This window comes from Marmota marmota, unplaced genomic scaffold (genome assembly GCF_001458135.2).
Source record: "Marmota marmota marmota unplaced genomic scaffold, marMar, whole genome shotgun sequence".
Taxonomy (NCBI): Eukaryota; Metazoa; Chordata; class Mammalia; order Rodentia; family Sciuridae; genus Marmota; species Marmota marmota.
Window position 1 is genome coordinate 5,302,565 of NW_026000093.1, and position 27,909 is coordinate 5,330,473.

The following is a 27,909-nucleotide window of genomic DNA, read 5'->3' on the forward strand; positions in this document are numbered from 1 at the left end:
TTAAGTTGCTAATTAGAAACTTATAGTGTGAGTATACCGACATTTTCTAAGCATTCCCTTCATGATGGACATAGAGGATATCTGAATATCATCTAATATGCCTCTCTTTGTTCATGTGCACAGTCCTTAAGAGTAAATATCAGATAGTAGAATTTTCAGGTAATAGAATATACATATGTTGAATTTATATCATCACTGAAAAAAATGCCACCTAGGGCTTATACTGATGTGGACTCCCCTAAGCAGTACATAAGAGCATGTGCGAACATCCTCAGCTACTCTAACATTAGCAAACTTTCTAATTTTTAAAAGTTTTTTTTATCATTTGTGTAGAATTGACAGTTTTATAATACTGAGCCTTCCCATGAACATGATATAACTCCACATTCATTTAAGTTTTATTTTATGGACTTCATTAATTTTTAATAGTGTTCTCCATAAAGACCATGGATATTTTGATTAGATGTTATTGTACATACTTTATAGTTACTGTTACTATTTTGAATGTAGTCTTTTTTTTACCTTATCCCATTTTCCAAGTCCCTATAGCTTTTGGAAGGAAATCTAGTAATTATTTTTCATTGCTGATTTTGATATCTTCTTTTAAAAAAAAATTGGTATAATTTTACATAATAGGATTCATCATGCTGTATCCATACATGGTATCTTTTTTTTCCAGATTTTCTCCTTGGCTGTGTTTGGCTTCCTAGCTCAGTGCCTGCTCTGATTTAGTTTTCAGAGTTTACAAAGGATTCATAAAATCAATATACGTACACACACACACACAAAACCCAGTTTTTGAAAAAGCAAGCCATGGGTACTAGCAGTCAATTCAGTGAAGAAGATAACCAAATACTCAAAAACAAATATGCTCAATTTCACTAATAATCAGAGAAATGCTGACACAATCATGAGATAGTACCAGATTGGTAAACATTAAAAGTATCACAATACCAAATCGTGGTGAGGATACAGAAAATGAAGCTCAGACACTTCTATAAATGAATACAACTTTGAAATAATCTGGTATCTCCTGGAAATGTGAAAGATACATTGTTCTTCTGACTCATATCTTTGGCTACTAGAGATGCTGCCTCGAGCCACTCTAGATTGTTCCCAAGAACAATCACAACAATGCCCATGCTGTATTGCTTATACTATTGGAAATAAATAAATGCTCATCAGTAGGGACACAGTGACATAGACTCACACAATGCAACATAATTAAAATATTTGGCTAACTTACCTTGTGGCATCATTTTTCAACATGTTTGAATTTAAAAAACATAATACAGAGTGAGAAATTTCAGGTTGCAGAAAGATTGCTTTGGTATCAACAACTTCTGAAATCCCATAAAGGCAGTGCAGTATATTGTTTATCTATATGCACATATGGAAAAATACAAAAACCTAGCCAAGAAAGCGATATTTGCACTCCAGATGATTCCCCAGGGAGTGACACAAGGCTTTGGGATCAATGGAGAGCCCACAGGAGGCTCAACCTGGGTATGACCATTTTAATTTCTTAGAGAAACAAAGATCTGAAGAAGTCTAAAGAATAATATTTGTAATATTTGGATACTGTGTGTTAAATGTTTGTTCAAGTTTTATCTACACCTTTTTGTCAATGTGAAAAATGCGGATGATTAAAAAACCACAAAAAATCTTAATGGCCCTATAAAATTGATCACTGAATAAATAATGATCTAGACAATTGCCAACATATGCAAACAATTCACAAAATGTTTTTGTTGCTTTTTTTGTTGGTTTTGCTGCTTTGGGCCAGGGTGGGAGAGAATTAGCTGCAAACAGTAAAAGAGAATAATCTTATTACTTATTATTAACAGGAATCATATTTTTGTATATTTCTAGAACTACAGACTGATGCCAATAAAAGCTATATTACTTATAGGTTTCATGATTCTTGTCAAGGAGAGTGGCCAAAAGACAACGTTTCACATATAAAGATTCCTTAAAAAACTAAAAATAGAACAGCAATCTACTGGGCATACACCCTATTATATCAAGGAGATTCCTAAATTCCCATATTCATTGCAGTGCTCTTCACAATAGCCAAGGCTTGGAATTGACACAGGTGTCTGCCAGAAAATGAATGAATAAGGAAAACATGGTATGTATATGCAACAGAATATTATTCAGCCATAAAAAAGAATAAAATTCTGTGATTTGCAGCAATATGGACAGAACTGGAGATCATTGTGCTAAGTGAAATAAATCAACACAGAAAGACAAATACCACCTGTTATCACTCATTTGTGCAAGCAAAACCACTTGATCTCACATAAGAATGGAGTAGAATAGTCATCATAAGAGAATAGGAAAGGTAGGTAGGAAGGACAATGGAAAAGAAGTTAAAGGGCAGAAAAACAATTAGGAAAAAGGAGATATTTCTGGTTTTCTGTAGCACAGTAAGGTAACTAACTACTGGTTACAACAGTCTATAATAGATCAAAATCACCAGAAGAGTCTGAAATTCCCAGCATATAGAAATGATTAGCGTTTGAGGAGATGGACGTGCTTATTACCTGACCTGATCACTACACATTGCATACATGTATCAAATCATCTTATCAACAAAATTTAATATTGAAAGTTTTATAACAAAATCTTCATAGATTTATACAGCAAAAGTAGTTCCTCATCATATCATGAGACTTCTGAGTTGTCATAATATCATGTCATTAGAATTACATTAAATAGAACCAGTAGTTTCTTTGTCTCTAAACCTTCACCACTAAACAGAAGATCTCTATCAACTTCTAAATAATTAAGTTAAAACCATATTTTTGAAGACTTGTTAAACTAGACACATTGCTTTTGTTCCCTGTCTCCTCCCTCCCATATGGTTACTGTGGGAGCAACCATTTTCTACAATACAACTCTGCTTTCCTGGCACTCTTGATTGGATCAGAAGTGGGAAACTGACGAAATTGCGTCAATTAGGATTCTTTTCTAAAATTTTTGGAAAAAATTATTCTATAATGAGAAGAGACTATGAAGCCAGCAGAGAGGGTGGGCAGGAGGGAGGGAGAGTCTTGGCACCTTGTGCGTTCCTTTTCCTGTTTTTGCTTCAATCCTCGTCCGTTCTGTGGCTTGGCTGTTTTGTGTAATATTCAGATACTCTTCTAGTAGATCCCTCCTTCCATTTATATTTACTTAAGTTAGTTCAGATAAGATTCCTTTAACTTGCAAGGAAGAGCAGCTTTTGTGAATACTCTTACCAGCTGTCATTTTTTATGTGTATAATCAATTAAAATAAAATTATAAAAACTCTGACACTGATATCTGATCTATTTTTCATTAAAACACTTTAATGAAATAACTGTTTCAATTATGCAATAAATTATAAGTTCTACAAAATGGGGTTATTTCCTCATGTACTCTTTTCAATAAAATATTACCCAAACTACTCTAAGGACCAATTATTTGCCCTGCTTGTCCAGAGAGACAGTTCAGTGTGATTATAAAGCTGTGTCTTGCTCCTTCACCTGAAGGCATTTCTCTCTAGTAGAGTAAATCAAATAAAGTGCTAATAGTTTTCACATCCAAAGAACACAGAATCTCCTTTGTCATCTAGCTCATTTTGGTTAAAATCAAAACAATAAACATAGTGAAGTCATACCCTCAGGCAAAGAAAATACTCGAATTCAAGAATTTATTTTAAAATGATACTGATAGCTCCAGTCCATTATTTGGTGTGCTGGAATATATTTTGAAAATGTTGCATTTTTAAAGGAATCCGTAGCTACCTAGAGGTAATTAAACTACAGAGAGCCCTTCTCTGAGCATGACTGGGCAGTGAACCTTGTGTTAGGGACTTTAGAACCAGCAAACAGGTGGCACTGGGTAGCTCCTTGAAGGAGCTGATTAATTAAGTCACATTCTCCAAAATGACAACTGCAGTAACTGCGTGGATGAGAATGGGAAAAGTTGAGTTCTAGACACCAAAGCAAGGTGCTTAGATTTATGAATTAAAAAAAAAAATCACATAAAGCTAGAAGAGGCCAGGGGCTAGGGTTCCTGACTCCTACCTTTAACCACAAGTGTTGTCTTTGATTCACTTTTTATCTGAGATTCAATGAAAGACATAATTTCAAATAAGTGTGACATCATTAAAATGTACATTCAGACACTGCCATGTTGAGACTGGAAGAAATTAAGCACACCAGCTTTCCTGGAGGAGAGAGCTGACATATTTATCAAGGAGATACGTTTGTCAGAAGTTACTGGTTGACGGTGTTTACTCCACCGGCTGAGGTGTAAACCTAAAAGAATTTCCTTTTTCAAGCTCCCCTTCTCTCCCTTGCTAGGCTGGTCCAGTACTTGTTTTACTTACTGGTCACAGTATGCTGTGCCATGGTAAGGACCAAAAGGGACCAAAACAAGCTCAGCTACCAAAAGGGTCTGAGAGCATTTCAGACTTGGTCCTGTTTGCATTTAAATGCTAATTTCAAACCTTTAAACTCACTGTCTCCCATCCCAAAGCTTCTAGAACATTCCATGGTAAAGTCTGTTGGGCAAGGTGGTTTCCTCTTGCACATCTTCCCTTCCAATCTTTTTCAGGTGCTAGCTCAGCTCAGTTTTCCAGGCAAAGGATAAAACAAAGGGTAAAAAGGTCAAGTATGACCTCTGTAAAGGGAGAGGTCAAAAGAGTTCTTTGTTCTACTGAACCTGGTTGTTAAAGAGTTTGTTCACCTTCAGGAAAGGTCTCTAAACACCAGGGGCACACATCCAACCAAGAGATGAGACCACATCTGCCCTAGAAGTTACAGGGCTTAAAACCAACCTGTTGTCCCTTGGTTGTGGGGAAAGAATGTACCCCGGCCTCTGCCATGAACAATGTGCCCCAAAAGAAGAGTCACCTAGCTAGAAATGGGACTGTGGCTGGTGTGTGAGTCCCTTCTGAGCTGGTTTCTCTTACAAAGCCCTGTGGAGAGGCAGCATGGAGCTCGTTGAGGTCTCTGGTGTCCTTGAGCCTCACAGTTATGACTGTCTGAAATTCCAAGAAAACAGAAAAAAAACTATTTTTGTCCATCACAGATAGATTATACAAGGTAGACATAAGAATAAAAAATAGATGATAGTAGATGGATGGATGGATGGATGGATGGATGGACAGACAGAGACAGACAAATGATAATAATGACTAGCAAGAGGTTCAAAATGTACAGTGTAGGGAGTAAGAATTCTGAGGACAGGGGCTGCAGGTATAGCTCAGTGGTAGAGCATATGCTTACCATGCAGGAGAGTGTGGGTTGAATATCCAGCAATAAAACTAAAAAAGGAATTTTGAGGACACAAGGAACTTTATAGATAGGTAAGGTCACACAGGAAGGGTCCTAGAAAGGTACTTCAGTGGACAGTGGACAGATTACAGCAGGAAGGCAAAGGTTTTCCAGATGCAAGGATCCATGTAGGCAAAAGCATGAAGATGGGACCAAATAACTAGGAATTACATAAAATGCTATGATTAAGCCTTTCCTGGGCTTACATTAGGGCCAATAATATACTGCATGCCTTACAAAAATCATTTCATTTAATCCTTATATTGACTTTGTAAGGTACACATTATCAATGTCCTTCAAGACAGGAAAAAAATAATCAACACTTTTGGTGATTATGCTAAGCACAGAAAAAAGAACCTGAGGTGCATCCTCTCATTTAATCCATGTAACTGTCAATGAAATCAGTCATATTTTATGGCAATAATGATAAAGATTGTGTAATTTGTTCACAAAGCTGGGCTTAAAGCCTAGATGTGTATGATCAAAAAAAAAAAGACAGTAGAATGAATCTGACATAATGTTTCTATGTTCATATATGAACTCAACACCAGTAAAACTCCACATCATGCACAACCATAAGAATGGGATCCTTATTAGAATAATTATACTCTGTGTATGCAATAATACGTCAAAATACACTCTACTGTCATGTATCTCTAAAAAGAACAAGTTTCTAAAAAATTAAAAATTTTAACAAAAGCAGTCAAGACCTCCTTTGTGATAGTTCTGGGAAACAAGTTTGGAAAATTAAGGGAGACATTGTTTTATAAAGTTTTAAATGCCAGTGGAAGGCTGGGAGAATTAATTTTTAAGCAACAGAGAACCCACTGAAATTTTGAAGAGAGCAGTTACAAGATCAAATGTTTCTCTATGAAGCTTAACCAGCTGCAATGTTTAGAGCAAATTGTGAGTCAAAGAAACAGGAGGGAGGGAGGGAGGGACGAACATAGAGATGATCACAAAAGCAGAGGTGCTGGTGAGGGGATGGAAATAGAGTAGAGAGAAAAAAAGAAGAAAATATGATTGAGGTACAAAGAAATCATTGAAACACTTAATGGCCAAGCTGAAGTAGTTCAACTCTGGATAACTGAGGAAATGATGGCACCATTGAGAGAAACTGGAACATCCCAAGGAGATCAGTTGAAAGAGAATTAGTTTATTTCCTAGCAAAGAATTTAAACATGCCTGATTCCAGACTGCTTAAAATAAACAGAAATGACTATGTGTGCATTATATATAATCTAAGAATGGTCAATTTCTGGTATCACTACACACCAATGATATATTCCCTATAATTGTTATGGATTTTGAGTACAAAACTAGAACAACGTGTCTATATTGCTATAAGTATGATCATTCCATACTAATGAATTACTATACGTGCAGTTTTCAAAAAGGAAGCAGTGAGCAGAAGACAAGAGAATAATTTTCTGTGTTTTTTATGCTTAGAATGACCTTTCCAATCTTCACTATTTTTACACTAACATTCATATTTATAAAATGCTTTGTTTTTAAATTTCTGCATTCCCAGACATCATCGGCTAAGAATCTTTGCCCAGACCCTCTCCAGGCAGGATTGTGAGCTATATTTTGTTACTCGAATTCACCCTTATTTTAGAAAAACTGAGGATCCAAAAGAAAAAAGACCAGGTAGGCCCCTCAACTTCTCAAAACCAATTACATGTGAAGAACTGGAACCAGGTCACATGATGCTTTGTTGGAAGTCCCCTTACAAAACAACACCACCTTAAATTTCTCCCTAAAGTTCCATTTCAATATGTTAAGGTACTGACCTACTTCTGAGAGGGCTATAAAGAATACCTGGTTCTGTGTTGGAAAACTTTTGGTTGCATCCAAATCTGACTTCAGACTCAGTGTAAAAATGAAAAGCCACAGATAAAAGTTCAGAAACCCCTGTACCTCTCAAAATACAACAAATACATTTCCAACCATTTATATTCTAAAGTGGTATATAAATTCCAAAAATGAGGATAAACTTTGATTGGAAAGCCTTGATCTTAATCTCTAGTCCTATTTTCATGACAGTGACACTGGATTCAGCAGTAGCAGTAGGGAAGAGGGAATTTACAAGAATAGGAAATGAGAAAAATTTACCACACAGGAACAGAATGCTAAAATCGAGACTCTCCTGGCAACTTTAGGTGCCCATGTAGGAACCATTTATGGGTGTGACCTTTGGTTTAGTGTGTGAAGGTTCATATGACTGGGTGGGGAAATCACAGTTGTTTGGTCCACTGTTGCTTCAAATATTCAGAAATGAAAAATGCATAGTAATGAAGCTCATTCTGTATTTAAAAGGCCATAAGCTACCTCTGTATTTAGCTAGAAGAGGCTATAGGCATACTACAAATCAATAACAGAAGTCAAAGTCAGAAGAGTGCCTGCCTTATCCCTATGCAAAAAGTATTTATTTTAAAGATAGGAAGTGATAATCATGGAAAATTTATGGGTGGGATCTCTGAAAGGCAGTTTAGAGGGCTAAGAGCCACAGGGAGCACATGATTTCATAAATACTGAAAAAGAATTATTGCAAATCCCCTACTGAGCCCATTATATGTGTCAGAACTCTGGAAATTTGAGGAAAGTGATTTAACGCCCGAGATAGTGACTGCCAAGAACAAATATGTCACAATTCCTCACAGGAGTGAGGAAACTGTCACAAGATCTGGTAGTAGCCAATCAACAGCCTACAAGGGATACACTGGCCCTGACCACATCCAAGTAGCATTTCTGGGGAAGCCACAGAAGCACAGCTCTAGGGAAGCTATGTGCACCTCACCAAAGGTTGCTACTGGGGAGGGAGCCTCACAGTCTCCATTTGTTTTTATAGTTGTTTGGACCACTGTTGCTTACAAACTCCTAGGGCCATATAACTTACAAGCAATAAAGAGCCATACAAGCAAAAATAACTACTACACTTTGTAAATATCAGAGCAATTACCTTACTGGTCAAGTCTACTCAGTATTTACTCATAATCATACCCAATGCTCCTTTCAGTCACCTATGAGAATCTGTATTCCCCCCAGACATTTGGGATGATTTTTTGGGGTGGAGTAAGGTATTTTCAGATCTTTGTATTTCTTTGGTGGATTCATATACAAGCCCTGTTCTTCCTTGAATTTTGTCCAGTCATCTCTACTCAACGAAAGAGACTGTGAGTAGAGCCTACAGGGCCTTTAGCTGTCCACCTGTGAAGGAGAACACTATTGAAAATATATCATAGAGGGTCTTTTTTTTTTAATTGCCATCTTACTGTAATCGAGAGCAGCAACTCAAATTTCCAACATCTCCTGTTAAACTCTGATATTCCCAGCAACTTGCTCATTCCATTGTAGAACACCACTGTTTCATGTTTTCCAAGCAGCATTTTTCTCCATATTGTTTTAGACACGGTGCCATTATAATCACTTGCAATTGACCAGTAATTGTTGCAGAAGCAGGCCTCCCTCTGCCAGTGCCACCCAGTTGCTGGACTACACCCAGCTGAGTGCAATAAGTTCCAGAATCCAATCAAAGCTAAGCCCCATCAGTATCCAGGTTTCTCATTATGAAGTTGAGCCAACACTTGCTTCCATGCAATACCTCCCTCCTACAGGGCACTCACAAAGGCACTCCATTTCAGCTGTGATTCAGGTCCCTGAAATACCTCTGCAGGAAAATGCAAAAGGAGAATCAGTCGTGTTCACTAATTTATGTTTGCAGATCTTGTGGTTGCAATTGGTTTTACAACTGAGATGGATATGGTGCTGATATCCCGTCTGGAAAATGGGAATAGTAACCTTTTCTTCAAGACATGTGAGAGAAATATGAACTCAAGAAAATAAAGCCAAAGTGCATCCAATAACCTTTGCAAAGTGAAAGAATTTCCCCAGGAAGGCAAGTTCTCCGTGTATTCATCCTACACTTGGATTTTGATTAAATCTGAATCATGCATGGAAAATACAGACATATAATCCTGCACTAATTAAGCCTTAATAATTTTTCTATCTTCTAAGCTATTGAATAATGAGCATCGTAGAAAAAAAGGAACAAGAACTTATGAATAGGGTAGAGTTAGCCCAATTACATAACCTGCTCTGTGTAAAATGGTATCTATAGGACAAAGATCTTCATAACATGGCCATCAGGCCATGACACAGTAGGTGCTCAATGCAACTCTGCCCCTAATATAACTTCCACCCATCTATTAATATTAGTAATTACTCACATTTATTGCTACTAAGAAATAAAAACAAGGACGTGTATCATGCTTCACATCCACCATTTAGCACATGATAGTCACCCCTCCAGAGTTTACTCAATCCTCAAAGATTTTTAATTTCAATATAAGATCCATCACTCAGGCCTCCTGGTTAGGTAGCACCTCATGGCATGTGCTCATAGTACTAAGACCTCCAGCCCACTGCATAGAATATTATCTTGAGCACGGGAGACTCCCTATATACCTAAGAATGATGACAATTGAGAAAAACATTTCAGAGATGTAAGATTTTGAGAGAAAACTTATTAGAGTTCAGTTATTCCAGTAAAAAATATCAGCCTTTCCGGCAAGTGGACTGAGTGTGGATGAGTGCCGGGCTACATGGTGATAAACAGGGAAGTTTCAGTCTGTTGGGTGAAGATGTGTCATAAGTATCTGCTGGTGTTGGCTCCCCGCCAAGTTTTCTAGTCATTCACATTGAAACTTGGGGATGGGACTGTTCATAAAACAGAACTTCCCTTTCCACATCTCCTTGCTTCTCTAATGCCACCTTTGTGCCCTTATAATTCATTTATGTCAGTTTGTTTTTAAATACGCTATTCATTTTGCTTTTTTTCACAACATGCCTAAACATGAGAATCTTTTTTAAAAGGAGGCACTATGTGTATGTTTGTGTGTTTGGATTTCCCCATCTGTATGTGTATTTCTGTGCACTTTTCTGTATATGTGAATTTCTGTGCATGTTGCTGCGTGTATTTTTCTGAGTGTTTCTATGTGTCTGTCTGGGTGTATTCTTGTCTGCATATTTCTGTGTGTATACTTCCATGTGTGTTTCTATGTAAGTATATTGGTGTGCATTGGGAGTAGTATGCAAGCATGGGCTTCATGGAGATATCACATACGTGTAGCAGATCCATGGATCAAACAAGATCTTTGAATCTAGAAGATTTGTGACAGAGGTCTTCCTAGGCAACTTCCTTGTTTATAAAATTTGGAACTCTCTAATGAAACCAAGAAGAGATGAATCCAAATCCTATTGTTATTAATGCTTCCCCAGAGGTTTAAAGAGTTTGCAAAAATATCATTTCTGCTACTCTATATTCAAAAGGTGGAACCACCTTCTTTCCTAGATAACAGTGAGTTTGCTAGTGAAATATTTGTGCCATGCTATGGACTGCACCACTTGGCTCCAAGGGCTCTTTGTCTTGTATGTTTACATGTTTTATAAAAGACTGGGTATAACAGAGCCCTGATCATCTCAGGATTTGTACTGCACCATGAGCAGCAAACATTAAAGCTAGTCTTAAAATAAGCATTTGTTCCGGGATCCAGCAGGAATTTTATACCATTTTCTTTATGTGTCTAGTAGATTAATATTTCCTTTATGTTAATAGGTGAGTTTATTATTCTTGTTATCTTCATTTAATGTCCTAAGGAACCAGGTGAGATGATTTTGCGAGTTTAATGATCATTGGCAGAAAGTACACATGGGGGTCACTCAGGACATGCCATCCCTTTCAAGGCATTTTGCCAAAAGAGCCTGGAGTTAATTAATTAATACTGGGAAATCCCCTGCCAATCCCAGCTTTCAGGAAAAAAAAAAAAAGAGAAAGAGAGAGAGAGATAAAGGAAAGAGAGACAGACAGACAGGCAGGCAGGCATTTCTAGGCTGTAGGCCAAAACACCTCTTCTATAAAAATTAAAAGCCTAACCAGAACTCTGACATTAAATGTCCCATTTCAAAGATTAGCTAATATAGAATTCATTATATGGGATAAAGCAAAAATAAATGGTTGGCCCACTAACTTCCTGATATAATATGTAGCATCCACATCATTGACTATCATCAATCAAGTTACCTTCATAGCTATGTTGGAATTTATGTAGCTATAATACAGTTTCCATGGATTATGATGTCACATTAAATACATATAGGTGACTCTGGGCATGTCTTGTGCTCAGCTGGCATGTAAGGGAAATGTGCAGCCTGACTTGACTTTGCCTTGCATGAACACTGTCAGAGCAATGGGCAGAAAGCTGGAGAGGATGAAGCAATTAAGTATCCCTCATCTGCTTCCACAGACAGTGTGTGTGTGTATGTGTGTGTGTGTGTGTGTGTGTAAATGTGTAAATCTTAGATGCATGTATTGGGGGGGGAGACAAAGAGGCAGACACCAAGAGGAAACAACAAAGAGGCTAAAAGGATAAGAAGAAATCAAGAGACAGAGATGGAGAAAGAGGGAGAGAGGGCAGAGAGAGGGCAGAGGGAACATGGGACAGGGCAAGGGAGGCAAACACTCCCTGGTTAACTCATTCCTCTGTTTGATTGGCTGCTTCTAGAGAACAGTTTCCCTGGCTGCAGTTGCTGTGCAACTGCTTCTTGCAATTAACTGACTTTATTTACTTTGTCTAGTCTTCCCCTTCCATTAACCTCTTATTTGCCAAGCCACAACCTTGAGGAGTCACACCCTTGGCTGGAAGAGGTAAGTTCATATTAACACACTATATATCTTGTCAACCTATGCCCACTTGGAGCTCAGAAATATGTAGATATAAATATATGCATTTCCATATTAAATTTATAGATTTATATTTACATGTTTATTTGTATTAATAAGCAATGTTTATGTTATACAATATGTACATATACATATACATATACATGTACACACACACATAAAAATCTCTTAAGTCATTTTAAATTCCATGGGACTATAACAGATTTATCAATAGGTCATTTCCAGATCATTGTACATATCTATACACATACACAGATAACCAAGTATGAATGTATTCAACCTATTTCAGCAATGAGAATCACAGAGCAAGAAACTTAGGGTTGAGATAGTTTGGGAGGGGACATTTAAATCTACATATATTATAAAGTTTAACAAAATGACTGAATAAATTAAAACTATATAATAAACTTTAGTGAGTGTATGGGCAAATGACGACACATCATCATAATTACATCGTAATTGTAGACTGAATGATTTGACAGATCTTCTGTGACAGACAAGTGTGGATCTTAAAGGGCAAAGCCACTGTGAGACATACATGGGGTCATGGTTCTATGCAGTGAACCATCTTATTTAATTTATTAATTAATTTATTATTTATTTATTTATTTATTATTAATTTAATTACAGATTTGCAAAACATTTCTTTTTAAATCCTCACTCCACATCCTGTAAATACTTTAAAAAGGTCTCAGTGACTATGCTGGAGGCTTCAAGAGAGAAGGAAAGTCTCTTCGTAACACATTTCAATATCAGAACCATCCCCTCAAAAGTTTACACTTTTGAAAAATAATTCTATGTTAAAAATATATGCAAATATTGTCCAATAGAAAAGAATGTGCATTATATTATAGTAATATTTCATTTTATAAATGTCAATTAGGTTAAGTTGAATCATAGTACTGTTCAAATTTATGTTATTTCTTACTTGTGTATCATGTGCTTATTCTATCAATTATTGAAAGGAAATTATTAAAATTGACAACTATAATTGTTTATTTGTTGATTACTCATCTTATCTGTCATTTTAAAAAATTATTTGAAATTGTCTCATAATGTACTCTGTCTTAAAGTCCTTTTTATCTAATACTCATATTAATGCTTTCTTATGATTAACATATTTAAATTGTCTCTAATAAGCAATATATAAACTGGTATGTAGTTACATATTTTTGTAACTTTATCTCAGAGGCCCTAAGAACACAAATAAAGATAAATTTTAATCTTAAAAAAATGAAAAAAATGCAAATATATGTGTACAAAAAAAAAACCAAACTTGTTTTCCACTATGAAGTTTAGCTACCAATTGCTGCATAGTATATACTAAATTATACTAAATAATATACAACACAATCAGATAGTAACCAAAATTGATCTGCTATTTTGGAGAAATAATATTTCTTATGGGACAGAATGTTTTTGTCTTTTATAGTGCTTTGGATAGAACCTAGGTCCTTGCACTTGTTAGCTTAGTGCTCTACTACTGAGCTACACCCATCCCTGCATCAAAAATACTTGATTGCTTGATCTTAATTTTAAGTATGGTTCCTCTGGCACTGTGTGGATGTTATTTCTCCTCCTCCTCCTCCTCCTCCTTCTTTTTCTTCTTCTTCTTTTTTTATTTCCAAGATCGCAAAATTTTCTTGAAGGAATATTTTGAAATCACTAAACCTTGCTGAGGATTTCTTTCCATATTAACAACTAAAAAATATTTTAAAAAATAAAAGCTTATTTACTTGGACCAGAACTCATTCATTCTTACTGCTATTAGAAGGCATAATAAAAAAAAATATTGCTTCTAATTCTCCGGGAATCTCCTGTGTAGCTTTTTTTTATAGAAAATTCAGTGGGCTATGCCTCTGTGCTTGGCATGTAGTAGTAATTATTTAACGGCATTAGAGATCCTTATTATTATCACCAAATTACAAATGAGAAAACTAGATCTTGGTGAGGTGGGACAATTTGTCTCAGAACATAGAACAACATGTGAGCAAAGAGGCAAAATTCAGACCCAAGTCTAACTCTAGACCCGAAGTTCTTACCATGAAGCTAACTGTGACCTGCTCCAACCAGAGGAGAAAATCAACTTTGGTTTAAGCCACTGATGCACAATATAAAAGGTAAATATGTATTTGAAGTATTAAAGAGAAAATTCTTCCAACTAGGTTATCCTAAATGTTTCTCAAGGGAAATTCTTCTGCATTTTCTTGTGTAACTAATCATTCTACTAAAATAAGACTTGCATAGCATTTTCTATTAAGAAAAAGAAAAAAAAGGTTAAATACAAAAGACAAGTGGCTGAGAGAACACCACTGAGAATTCCTTAAAGAAAGTGAACAGCTCAGTGGGGGCACCTATATTTAGCCAATTAGTCAGACACATTTCTTGCCTAGGAAGTCACTGGGCTCAAGGAGCCGGATTCCTATTGAGATGGGAGAACGCATTTTGAAAAAGAGAGAAAAGAACTCTGAGAACAATACATTCTTGAAAAGAGCCAATTGCAGAAGATAATGCCAATGTAAGTTCAAAGAAAGACATTTAGGAGGAGAGGAGAAAAAAGAAATCTATATTCCAGAAAAAGAGAAACAACACTCTTCTAGTTGTGTTCTTGATATCTGATAAACTTTGAAACTGTGCTCACTTTCCCCCAAACTAACTGTGTGCAAATATAAATCTTTGAGTCCTGGAAAACTATGAATCCTTTGCTACTGGAACTTACCTACACCAAACAGAATATCTTGTTTCTACATTTATTGATTATTAATAGTAGCATGAGGACATGATCTTTATCAGAACAAATATAAAAGTTTCTGCCAGGTCTTAGAGAAAGCCAAGAGGCTCCACTTCTGTTAAAGGGAGTTGTTTGTGGGGAGGGAGTCAGTCTCATCCCAGGAGAAACCATTGTGTGTCTCAGGTCCAACACTCAGATGTTCAACACTAAGGCTGTTTGCTTACTCATGTGAGGCAATGAATATGCAGTTTGAAGACAGACCACTGTACATTTAAAATTCTGTTTTAGTTGGATGTGGTGAGATATTCCTATCATCCCAGCTATTCAGCAGGTTGAGGCAGGCCAGCATCAACAATTTAGGAAGACCCTGTTTCAAAATAAAAAATAAAATGGACTACAGATGTAGCTCAGTGGTAGAGCACCCCTGGGTTCAATCCCAGTACCACACACACATAAATAAGTAAATAAAATAACCTTGGCAGGATATTTGATGCCACAAAATACCTAGTATAGCTGAAATAATTTGAATCCTTCTACTCTACTTTAGTTAACAATATTTACTTATCTCTATCTGCACACTTTATTCTCTGATTCAATAAACACATAGTAAATAAAAACTTTTCACCAAAAAATAACATTTGACAAGTTTTGTTTTCTAATTCTAACTTATTTCAGTTGATAGCTCTGGTTTAAAATATGAGGGCAAGATATTACTTCCCCTTATTTACATTGTTCTCAAATTATATTGTTTTCAAAGCTAAAAAGGAAAGTATCCACCAAATGTGTAAATCACTTTTAAAATTCTTCATACGAAGATCACTCTTTCTCATAGAAATCTGGATCATGGAATTATACTACTGGAACATTTAAACATAGGCAATGAAATACAGACAAATACTGAATTTAGATTCAGTTTTTTCCTGGTCTATAGGACATTTTTGTAGGAAAACATCTTGCCTTGTTTTAAGGATCTGTTAAAATATGATTCCAAGGATTGAGTAAGCTTTGGAGGGACTATGGGGCTTTTCGCTCAAAATTCAAACTCAATATTATGCCTTCCAAAGGGAGCTGTGAGAAAACATGTTTTCCCTTAAGCTGGCTCTATATTTTCCCTCCGTCAGTTGTTATGATTCCAAGGTTTAGATCAAAACAGTTCACCTGCTCTCTGTCACTTGTTGCCTTTACCTGTTCCAGATAAAGCATGAAGAATCCGCCATCTACCAAACTTCCCTTTTCCATATCCTACCTCACAGATTCGCTCCACCCACCCTGCTATCCCTACCTTTATTATTTTTTTCTCCCAGAGGTTGTAACAGAAATTAAAATGTTGCCACAGTTTATTGGAAAAATAACAAAATTACAGTATTTGGAAGGAGTGTCTTGAGAACTGAATAGGTAATCTCAAATTTCTCTGATTTTTTTTTCCCCTAACACTGTAGAAATTTGTTTCTAGAATTCTACCTTATTTTCTTCACTTTTTTCACCACATGATAAAGACACCAGCTCTCTGATGTCTTGTAGTTATCCAAAATGAACCCTCACTGACTACATCCAAATGAAATGCAAGCCCTTTATGTAAATGTAAAACAAACAAAACCAGAAAAAAAAAAAGCCTCTTATCCAAGGTTCTCAGTTCCAGAGCCAAACAAAAAACCAGGAATATCCCATAACAGCCCCCTTCCTCTCACGTCTTCAGCCAAACTATCACCAGCCTCGTCAACTCAAATTCGTAAACAGAGCTTCAACTTTGCCATTCTCCTCTGCTCCACCAAATCCAAAGAAATGCCACCTCCTGCCCAGACCTCAGAACACTCTCCCGACTGTCCTATGCTCTCTGTTTTTCCTTTAATCCACTCACCAGGAACTCCCCATAGCACAGAGCCTGTCCTTTTACCCCCAGGCTGACATCCTTCCCAAATCCCCCACTATTGTTAGAACAGAGAAAAGGATCCTAAGTGGCCTACAAAGTGGTCACAGGTTAGACTTCCACTGTCCTTGATCCTCACTGTCCCTGCCCCTCTTGTCCCATCACCCTCCTAGTTTGCTGCAGCTGACCTTGTCTTTCCCAGAGACACTCTTCCCTGCCCTCTGTACCTAGCTGACTGCTATCTCCAGAGTCACTGATATACAGAAATGCAGTAGATGGAATTTATCACTATTACCCTTGTTTCTTGGGTTATTTAGGTGAAAATACAAGATAATTAACAAAACCATCCCAGGAGCCAGATCTGAATTTTCTGCTCTCCCACTGTCAGGAAGAAAAGAAAGACAAACATAGCCAGCTAGATTGAATCAAGGTGCCAGCATTAACCAAAGAGGAATCGGGGAAAAGCTCTGATGGTTCTCTCTGTTCCCAGGGGTTTATAGGGGTATGGGGAACAAGCAGATCTAGGGAATTCTTGCTCCCTACCTGTCAAGAACATATGTAAATTTATCACGAAAGAGTTTATAAGCACTGGGATATGGGCTAGAAACTGCACTTATGAATCTTAAGCTTTTGTTAGATTTATCATATCCTAATATAATCTTCAAGGATTTTTTTTGTAGAATTCTGAAATATTTAACACCAATAAAACTAAAGCAATGAGACTTGCTTTCAAAATCTAAAGAAAAGAAAAGAAAGAAAGAAAGAAAGAAAGAAACACTTCTATTTGTCAATTAAAAGTAAGTAATTAAATTTTAAAAAAGAAGCTGCTTTTTCTGACATAGCACAAAGCCTGTCCTTTTACCCCCAGGACAATGTAGGTAAGCGATGAAGTCAAAGCCCTGGGGTGCAGCAATCCCTACCATGCCCCTTATAAAGTCTCTGTCACAATCCTCAGAAGGCATAAAAATTGTTTTCTGCTTTTAAAATAATCAAAATGCCATCTACCTTCATTTGATACAATTTTGACACCAAAGTAAGGCAACGAGTTTCTAAATAAATAAATCAACCAGAGCTTCCAGAATAACCAGGACTTTTTCACATGCCTACTGTAATGAAATAGGGGGAAATCATTTTCAGAAATTCTTTTATTCCAATTCTTTCAAGAACCAAGGGAAGATGTTTGTTTTTTCAAAAGGTTGCTTAATGATCATTCTTTCTGACATTACATGATGGAAAGTCAACAATGTGACATTTGCCATAAGAAAAACAGAAAGATGGGGCTGAGAAACACAATAAGGGCTGCCATCGCAGCAGCCAGTAAGTCTGGGATGATTTTTCGGTGCAATTTGCTTCTTTTAGCCTGGCAAAGATTTTGGCTTCAGTTTCATGTTCTTTGATTATTATTATGCCTGTCTACTGGTGGAAACTGCAAGTACTCTCTCTGTCTTTCCACCCTGGAAGAGTAAAAAGAAGATATGAGCCAAAACAGCGTTGAACACAAAAGAAAATTATCTCGTTATTGACTTAAAATTCTGAAGGATGATTTATCTATGTAGTCCCGTTCATTAGACAGTTCAATTATTTATTTTATCCCTTATGTATAGAGCAAAGCCCCCGGCAAGCAGTATGAAGAGAGGGGGGCTAAACCCAGAGTCTCTTGAAACAAATTTGCTTAGGCTTAACCCATCATCTTTAGTGCTGAAAGAGTGCGCATTTCTTGGGGTGTCTAATGTTCCCTAAGAGCTTACTATTTAAGGTTTGATCCTCAATGCAACAGTGTTCAGATGAGGAGATGACTGCATTATAAGGTCTCTGACCTCATAATCTAGTGGGTTTATGGGAGGTTTGGGAAACTTTGAGGGGTGAAGCCTGGTTTAAGAAAGTGGACCACTGGGAACATGCCCTTGAAAGGTCCACTTTAAATAATGACCAAGTCTTTATCTCTCAACCATTCCTCCTGTCTTATCATAGACAAATAGCTTTACTCTATCACGTATTTATCCACAATAATGCTCTAACTCACCACAGGCCCGGAAACAACAGAACCAAGTGGCCATAGACTGAAACTTCTAAAACTGGGAAACAAAATATGACTTTTTGTTTGTGAATTGACTGTTCTCAGGTATTTTGTCACAGAAAGCTGACTAACACAGAAACTTTCTTTATTTACAGAGAATTCACAAAACTGTATCACAGAGCACTTTGCCTCTGGTACAGTAGATTGCAAAACTGTGGTTCAATGGGCAGTGATCTTTGAATAAAGGCAATGTGAAGAAACCTAACTAGCTATAGCCTTCCAAGTTTTTCTTTTCTTTCTTCTTTTGTCTAAGTTTTAAGGCCAAACTGACTTAAAACTATATTCCATGCCCTTTGTTTTTGGTCTCAGTAGCAACAGGGGTAAGTAGCTGGAATGGGTTGGATAACATCTTTCAAAACAAAATGCCATTCTCTGGGTGAACTTTTTTTAAAATATAAGAAATAGAACTCTAATGATTTCAAGGAACTTTATTTTTTAATGACATCTTCTGTTGATTCCTAATGTATAGTCAAAACATATAACTTGTTTGAAGATATTTTATAAATTACTGTTTGAATTCCATTGATGAAAATATTTCTTTATATAATTACCTTAGAAAGTGCAATCATTTGTGCATTTCAGTCATAGCATAACCAATTACATAACTGTAGCAGCTTACAGCAATGCAAACATATTGGTTCAGGGTTCTTTAGGTCAGAAGCTCATGTATGAGTGGCTGGGTTCTCCCTGGAGGGTCTCACAAGTCCAATATCAAGGTGTTGACAGAATCCAGGGTGGGGACATTGTCCAAGCTCTTCTAAGTTGCGATGGGATTTAGTTCCTTGTGGCTATAGACCAAGTCCCTTCTCATGTGCTGGCTTTAGTCAGGCAGCTCTGAGCTCTGAGAGGTCATTCTACATCTTTACCATGTGGTCACTCCACCTTCAGAGTCAACAATAGGAATTCTCTCTCACATTAAAACCCTCTCTTGCCTTGAGTCCCTGACATCCTTCTTCTCTGACCTATAGTCCCATATAGAAAAGGCACATCGGATAAAGTTAGGGCCCTGAGGATGAGCCCTCTTCTTAACACCAACCATGTAGTATAACCAAACCTAATCATGGAGGTCATCTCCTTTCTATTCACAGTCCCAGGAACAATGCAGGGCATATACAGCATTGAGTGCAGATCTTGGGGGCTACTTCAAAATCCTACTTCCACACAAAGTTTTATATTTTATTAAGGAATCCCTGGTTCTGCAGATTTACCTATTGGCTTTTCCCTCCAAGGAATCTGACTAGGACACAGTGTGATGTGGGCACTGGCTGAGGTCCATGGTCTGAGGTCTAATGGCTGCTCATCTCACTCCTTCATCACCATTATTTCATGTTCCATTGGCTCAGGGCCAGCCCAAGGACACTTGCTGATGGCCACATGGAGGGGTCTCCAGAGGCTACTGCTCTGAGCTGTCATCTCTCCCTTCCTCCATCACCTCTTTGCTAGCTCTATTTTAGTTACTTGGATGTTACTCATTTTTGTGGATCTTTTGACACCTTTAATTGCTCTTCTCTTCCCATGCCTATTAAGTTTTCTCACCCTTTGATATTGGCATTGGGAACATTTTAAATAATTTGCCAAATAATGTTTTACCACTGCTGTTTTCTGTAAGTTACATTGCTTTGCCTTTAACCCTGAATTAATTTTTGATGTAAAGTGATAAGCAGCACGGAGAGCAGGGTTATTTTACACACAAGATTGAAGGGCTCCTCAGAGACCAAGTCTTTTTTCTTCTTATGCCTATTAACTCAAAGTAGAGGCAAATGAATATTGAAAATTTGCTTTGAAACTCAAAAAACGACTTGTAAAAGCAATTTCATCTTTTGGCACCATTCCAGGGTGTGCTTATCCAGTTAGACCCTGAGAAACAGCTCTAAGATGAAGTTACAACATGTTTCTGACATTGAAATTCTTTCAAACTCTTCTAAAAGTGAAACATGGAACTATTATCACAATACCAGAATGACAATTCTTTGAGCCCTATCACGAGTCCTTAGGTTCACTTTTGAAGTATTCCAAACACTTGGAATTGACTGACTCATAGGAATACAAGAAAATCCTCACTCTTCTCTCTGGTCCTCACCCATGTTAGAAAAGCAGAGATGTGACTCTAACCACATGGACAAAGTAGAGAAGAGCCACATTTTTATGTTCCCCAAAGTCTACTGGAAATGTTTTCATCACGAGACTGTAACCTGAATGTGATTTCATTTCTATTTCAGAAAAGAAAAGATGGATTGATCCCATTACTTCTCCACCAACACCAGCAACTAGTCCCTCTCCACTTAATTATCAGTCCTCATCCCAGCCACCCCACACAGCTTTGCAAAGATATGCTCTAGTGCTTTCTACACCCGGAGGAAGGGTGCAATGAGGTCTCTACTTTCTTTCAAAGTACAATTTAAAATCCATCTCCCTATTGTCGCTCAGTGTGTCACTGTAAGCAAACCACTGATAAAATCAATTTAAAAGAAAGAAACTGTGAAGTTCCCTGGGGTGAACCTTGAAAACAGGAGAAGGAATGATCTGGGAAGTATTCATGAAGGATTTTGGAAATGAGTTTCTCTACCTTTCTCCTGAGTTTAAGATAGGAACATTAAAAATGTAAGACTCCCCAGATCCTTTGGCTAAAAGTATAACAGGAATGGCTTAGACTAGGTAGTTACCCTATACCATACTAAGTACAAGGGAGGAAGAATCAAGAATCTCCTCCCAACCTGACTTCATTTTATAGCATATAAACAAAGTCAGGTTGGGTTTTATAACATATGTGCTAAAGCAACAGCTTCTCAGGACATCCGAGATTTACACTCAAAATGAACTGTAATCCATCCCCCCACCAAAAAAATAAAAATTTTCCTCCTTTTCTTTGGATTCCCCAAAGTCAAACTAGCAGGAAGAGATGCCACAAAGCCCTTTCATCCGGCAAATTCATCAGATTGATACGTTTGACTACAAGTTGAAAAGGACACAATTGATTTTAATTTTCTAAGACACTGAAGGAAAGAATCTTAAAAATATCCAAAAATTTGCTAAAACTATTGAGACCTTTTCTTTTCTCCCTTTGTGGTAGGTGAAATAATGGTCTCCTTAAAGAGGTCCATGTCTTAATTTCTGGAATCCATGAATATGTTACCTTAACATGGCAAAAGGGAATTCGGGTTTGCAGATGGAAATTAGGGATGTTAATGGGCTGACCTTGAGAAGAAGAGATTCCCCTGAATTATCAGATGGACCAAATGTAATCACATTATAAAGGTGAGAGAGGCAGAGAAAAAAATCAGAATCATGCATTGTAAAAGGACTTCACCCAGTCTTGCTGACTTTGAAGATGGAGGAAGGTATCACGGGCCAGGAAATGTGGGCAGCCATTAGAAACTTGGAAGAATAAGGAAACAGAGAATCCAAGAGTTCACAAAAAGGAATGCAGCTATTCCAACACCTTGACTTAGCCCATAGAAACCAGGCTTCCAACCCACAAAATTACAAGAAATATAAGCAACTAGGTTCATAATAATTTGTTCCATAGCAACAGAAAACTAATACAGCACATAACACATCTTGCATTAGTCAGCTTTCTGTCACTGTAAGCAAACCACTGATAAAATCAATTTAAAGAAAGAAAGATGTATTTTGACTCATGGTTTCAGAGGTTTCAGTTTATTGTCAGTTGACTCCATTATTTCTGGGTTTGTGGTAGAAGGACATAATAGAGCAGAGCACAGAGAGGAATTGTCTAGGGACAAGATATAGTACCCAAGGGTATGCCTCAAAGATCGACTACATTTAGCGAGGTCCCACCTACTATGGTTTCCACCCCCTTCCAATAGTCTATGAATACATCAACACATTGATCTATTGATGAAATCAGAGCCCTTATGATCCACTCACTTCCCCCAAAGCCCTCATCTGCACATTGCTACAATGGGGTCCAATTCTTCAACACATCAGTTTTAGGGGAATAGTCCAGATCCCCAACACATCTATACTAATGCAGAACTCTTACTAGAATTTGTGAGAAAGAATAGTATTTGAATTGACAAACCTTAATTGGTCCTGAGCATGAACTGAATGCCTTATATTAACCACTAGGTTAGCACAGCAGTTTGCATTAATAATGGCAAAAAAATGTATATATCTTAATTCCACCTTGTGTCCCCTGAGAGGGGCCATGTTCATGTCTGTAATTTATGATCCTAATTTATGATTCTCCAGGGACTCTGGAAAACACAAAGCCAATTGTTCTATGTGCCAAAGCCTTTGCTGTGGTGGAATCCTGACAAGAATCTAGGATTCCTGCTTCATGTTCTATTCTCCAGATTTCTTTATAGACAAGGAAATGTGTTTTCTTCTTAAGGTAAATTCCAAGATCAAAATTCAGTCTAGCCACAGAAAATCTCCCCTCAATTTGTATAATTCACACAACATTTAGACATTTGTCCAGATTTTTTATTATTCCTAAAAAAAAAAAATCTGTGGCTAGAATATTGCTATAAATAAGACGACAGATTGGGTGTGCTCTCTGAGATTCATTTTGATAGACTCTTGAAACTTCCCTGACTCTTTCTACCCTTTGCCACAGCTCCACACACAAGACTCAGGGTTCATAGTCAGACCCTCCTAGGCCCCAGTGCAGCCCCAGAGCTTTGCTGCTGGACTTGGAGCGACCCCTGCCCAGTAGGGTCTCAACTGCCACTGGCTGACACAGGGAGGGCACTGATGATGAGGGAGTGTCCCCTACTGAGAGGCAAGAGAGTATCTACTCCTCTTTTACTTAAAGAAACAGCTTTCCTAAGAGCATGCTCCTTAGACATCTGTTGTACTCAGTAAGTGGAAACATTGGAGAGATGTTGGTTAAAGGACACAGAATTTCAGTTAGGAAGAATAAGTTCAAGAGATCTATTGAACATCATGGTGACTACAACTAATATCAATATGTTGTATTCCTAAAAATCACTAAGTAGTTTTAATTGTTCTCACCACAAAAACGCATAAGTATATAAGGAATGCATGTTAAAGAGCTCCATTTAACCATTCCACAATGTAGATATATATCAAAATATCATGTTGTACACCATAAATATAGACACATGTTCTCTGTTGATTAAAAATATACTATTTCAATGCAGTCAGGAATGTAGTAAAAGAGAAACTCATACACTGCTGGCAAGAATACAATCACTATAGTCATTAAGGAAAATAGTATGGAGGGTCCTCAAAAAAAAAAACAAAACACTACCATATGACTCAGTTATCCCTCTACTGGGAATATATTCACAGGAAATAAAATCTTCATATGGAAGAGGTACCCAAATCCTCACCATGTTGGCTTAGGATCTAACTTCCTCAACAAGATTCCTAAAGCGTAAGAACTAAAATTAATAATTAATAAATAGATGGATTCAAACTAAAAAGCTTCTTCTCAGCAAAGGAAACAAGCAAGATCATGACAGAGAGCCTACAGAATGGGAGAGAATCTTTACCACATGCACCTCAGATAAAGCATTAATCTCCAGGATATATAAAGAACTCAAAAAAACTTAACACCAAAAAACCAAATAACCCAATCAGTAAATGGGCTAAGGAACTGAACAGACACTTCAAAGAAGAAGAAATAAAATCAATCAATAAATATATGAAAAAATGTTCAACATCTCTAGCAATTAAAGAAATTCAAATCAAAACTAAAATTCCATCTCATTCCAGTCAGAATGGCAATTATCAAGAATATAAGCAACAATAAATGTTGGTGAGGATGTGGGGGAAAAAGGTGCACTCATACACTGCTGGTGGAATGCAAACTGGTGGAACCATTCTGGAAATCAGTATGGAGATTCCTCAGAAAACTGAGAATGAAACCACCACTGGAGTTACCTCACTCCTCAGTTTATATCCAAAGGTCTTAAAATCAGCATACTTCAGTGATACAGCCACATCAAGGTTTATATCAGCTCAGCTCACAATAGCTAAACTATAGAATCAACCTAGTCTTTCAATAGGTGAATGGATAAAGAAAATGTGGTATCTATACACAGCAGAATATTATTCAGCCTTAAAGAAGAATGAAACGATGGCATTTGCTGGTAAATGGGTGGAGCTGGAGAATATTATGCTAAGCAAAATAAACCAATTCCCAAAAACCAAAGGCTGAATGTTTTCTCTGGTATGAGGATGCTAATTCACAATAAAGGGGTTGCATTAGGGAAGAATACAGTTACTCTGGATTATACAGAAGGGAGTAAAGGATCAGGGATTCAGGGGTATAGGGTAGGAAGGATAGTAGAATGAATTGGATATTATTACCCTACGTGCATATATGACTACATGACCAGTGTGATTCTACATCATGTACAACCAGAAGAATGAGAAGTTATACTCCACTTATGTGTGGTGTGTTAAAGTGCATTTTACTGTTGTACATAACTAATTAGAACAAATAAAAAGAAGAAGAAAAAGAGATATTTCCATTCTCATGCTTATTGCACATTATTCACAATTGCCAAGAGATGGAATTGATGAGGTATCCATTCAATGGATGAATGGCTAAAAAAACAGTGATTTATATACACAATGAAATATTACTCAGTCATAAAAATATTGGATTCCTATTGTTTACAACAAAATGGATGGAACTAGAGGGAAGTTGGACAAAGGGTACCAAAATATAGTTAGACAGGAGTAAATAAGTTCTACAATGTTATAGAAATATATAGAAATGTTATAGAAATATGTTCTATCACACAGAAGAATTATTATAGTTTACAGCAATTTATTATACATTTTATGAAAGACTAAAAGAAAGGAATTCAAAGTCTCCAAACACAAAGAAATAAGAATTTTTTTACAGATACGGAAATGTTAATCATCCTTATTTGATCATTATACGTCATACATATGTACTGAATGATCACTCTGGATGATAAATATAGACAATTATGTGTCAACTAAAAACAGAGGAATAAGGGATTGGGCTCAGTGGTAGAGTGCTTTGCCTAGAATGCTTGAGGCCCCAGATTTGATTGCCAGCATTGCAAAAATGAAAAATAAATGCACAAATGTATGTTGTATTCAGAATCAAAAAAGAAACAATAGGATACAGTATTCATGAGAGGAATCTAGAACAAAAACAAAATCAGAGGGAAAAAAAGAGAAGATTCCAGGATGTTATATGGAAATGTATGGAACTCTCCTCCCATAAATAGTACAAAATCATCTAAGAGATAAAAAGCTATTGTGAAACAGTGGCTCAGATCTTCTGTTTCTTCATCCAACAAACATCATGGGGTGCTTATGATGTTCCAGACTCCTATGAGAATGAGAACATGAGTTTTATTCTATTACAGTATGAGATCTCTCATCAGAACTGACATTTCTAGAGACCATCTTCCATGAGACCGTGGGCTGGGGCAGGCATCTCCATAACGTGCATAAGCACAGCCCTCCCAGGGTTCCTCCTCTAGGAAGATGCTGATCAGGTCTGGGTGTTTCCAAGGGGCTCCAAGAAGATGTAGAAGCTGTTCATCTGGGAATGGTACTTTGCGTAGCAAAGATCCCAGGACTCCTGGCCCATTTTACCCACCTCATTCACTACTGCTCTTCCAGTAACATTCGATAAAATCCTGAAGACAAGGTATTTTTCCCTGTCACTACTTCTCAATGACATCAAACAAGGCAATAACCTTTTTTAATGCAGACCTTTGTCAGTGTCATCTAAAAGCGGCTGGTAAAATGAAAGAACAAGGTATATTTTCATCTTTCTGAGTGGGGGTGGGGAAGACATATGGATGGGGTAGCAATCTGGAAATACTTTGCCTAGATTCATCAAAATAGAATGATTCAAAATGTCAACAGCTCTGAAGCTCTTGAACTGAGGGAGCAAGCAGGTGCTGTATTTGTCAGCAGGATATGGAAACAGTGCCTATCATAAACAAGGGGTTGGAGGATTCGGACGCAGTTTTCAGTGAAGGAAAGCTCTTGAGCCAGGGCAGAGGTAGGGGCACAGAGTGTAAGTGAATGCCCCGTGCACAGAAATAAACCAGGCCATTACTAACCCGCCAGATAATAAAGCTTCGGGAGAGTTGGGTTTTACTACCATATTTCACAAAGCGCCGTGCCTCCAACTGCTCCCAGATGCGCAGTTCAGGTTCATGCTCCTCATCTCCCCTTCCTACTTTATATGAGGCGATCATATCTTTTACTCACAGAGCTGGGAACAATGTCCTTGAATGTACCAACCATAGACATTTCTGTCATTAAAGCTTGATTATAAAATCTCCCCGAAGAACAAACGGTAGGGACCGCACTGGCTTTATAAAAGTTCCATTAGTCCTAGGAGCAAAGTCTCCGTGGCCCCAAACCAAATCCCTCACACACAGTGGGAGCATCCCTGTCCGTAAAGGACAGTGCAGGGACGACCTTTCACACAGAGAGTCATTTGTAAGTGAATTAAAAGTATCACAAAGGATTAAAATGGTCTTTGTAAATCAACAATTCTGATACAGGGATGCCGCTGAGCAAGCTAAGAAGTTAAGTAGAATAATGGGATTACCTTATTTAATTACAGATTTGCAAAACATTTCTTTTTAAATCCTCACTCCACATCCTGAAAATACTTTAAATGTATTTTAAGTAGCCAGTTGCCTTTTCAATTAAAAGTGTTAATATTTTCTGCTAAGTTAAAGGAAATACTGTATTCTATTGGGAAGGTGTTCTCAGCTAACATAAACACACAGTATGGATATGCTAATAAGTATTTCCAAGCAGCAAAAAATTACCATTTTATGCAGATGATAATGTAATGTTTAACCAGTAAAATAATTCCCTCATTTATTATAATAGCTGTAATTATAATAGCTGTATCATTAATAGCTACATAATAGCTGTACAGCTATTAATACTAAGGTACAAAATCAATTTCAATTTAGTCAGAACTTTTGTTATTATCAAAAAGTTATTAAGACTCCTCTTATGTGTAATTTTATGCAGCCCCAAAGCTTTCTAAGTAGTTCAATTAATAAAGAATGAGAAATTGTAAAAGACCTTTATTTTTTCACCAAAACTTAAGTAACAAAATATAGGACTCAACTTTTTTTTGTTAAATGTGAAGAAATGTTGAAATAATTTAACTTACACAAGATGCTTGGAGACTATCTTATATCCCTAAAAAGTAAGTTTTCTCCAGAAGCATGG

The 27,909-nt window shown here is 37.0% G+C and overlaps 1 long non-coding RNA gene across 1 annotated transcript in view; it reads right to left on the bottom strand.

Annotated features, from left to right (window-relative positions):
* LOC125610547 overlaps window positions 1–27,909 on the bottom strand; it is a 220,935-nt gene that overhangs the window by 99,678 nt on the left and 93,348 nt on the right. The window lies entirely within an intron of this gene.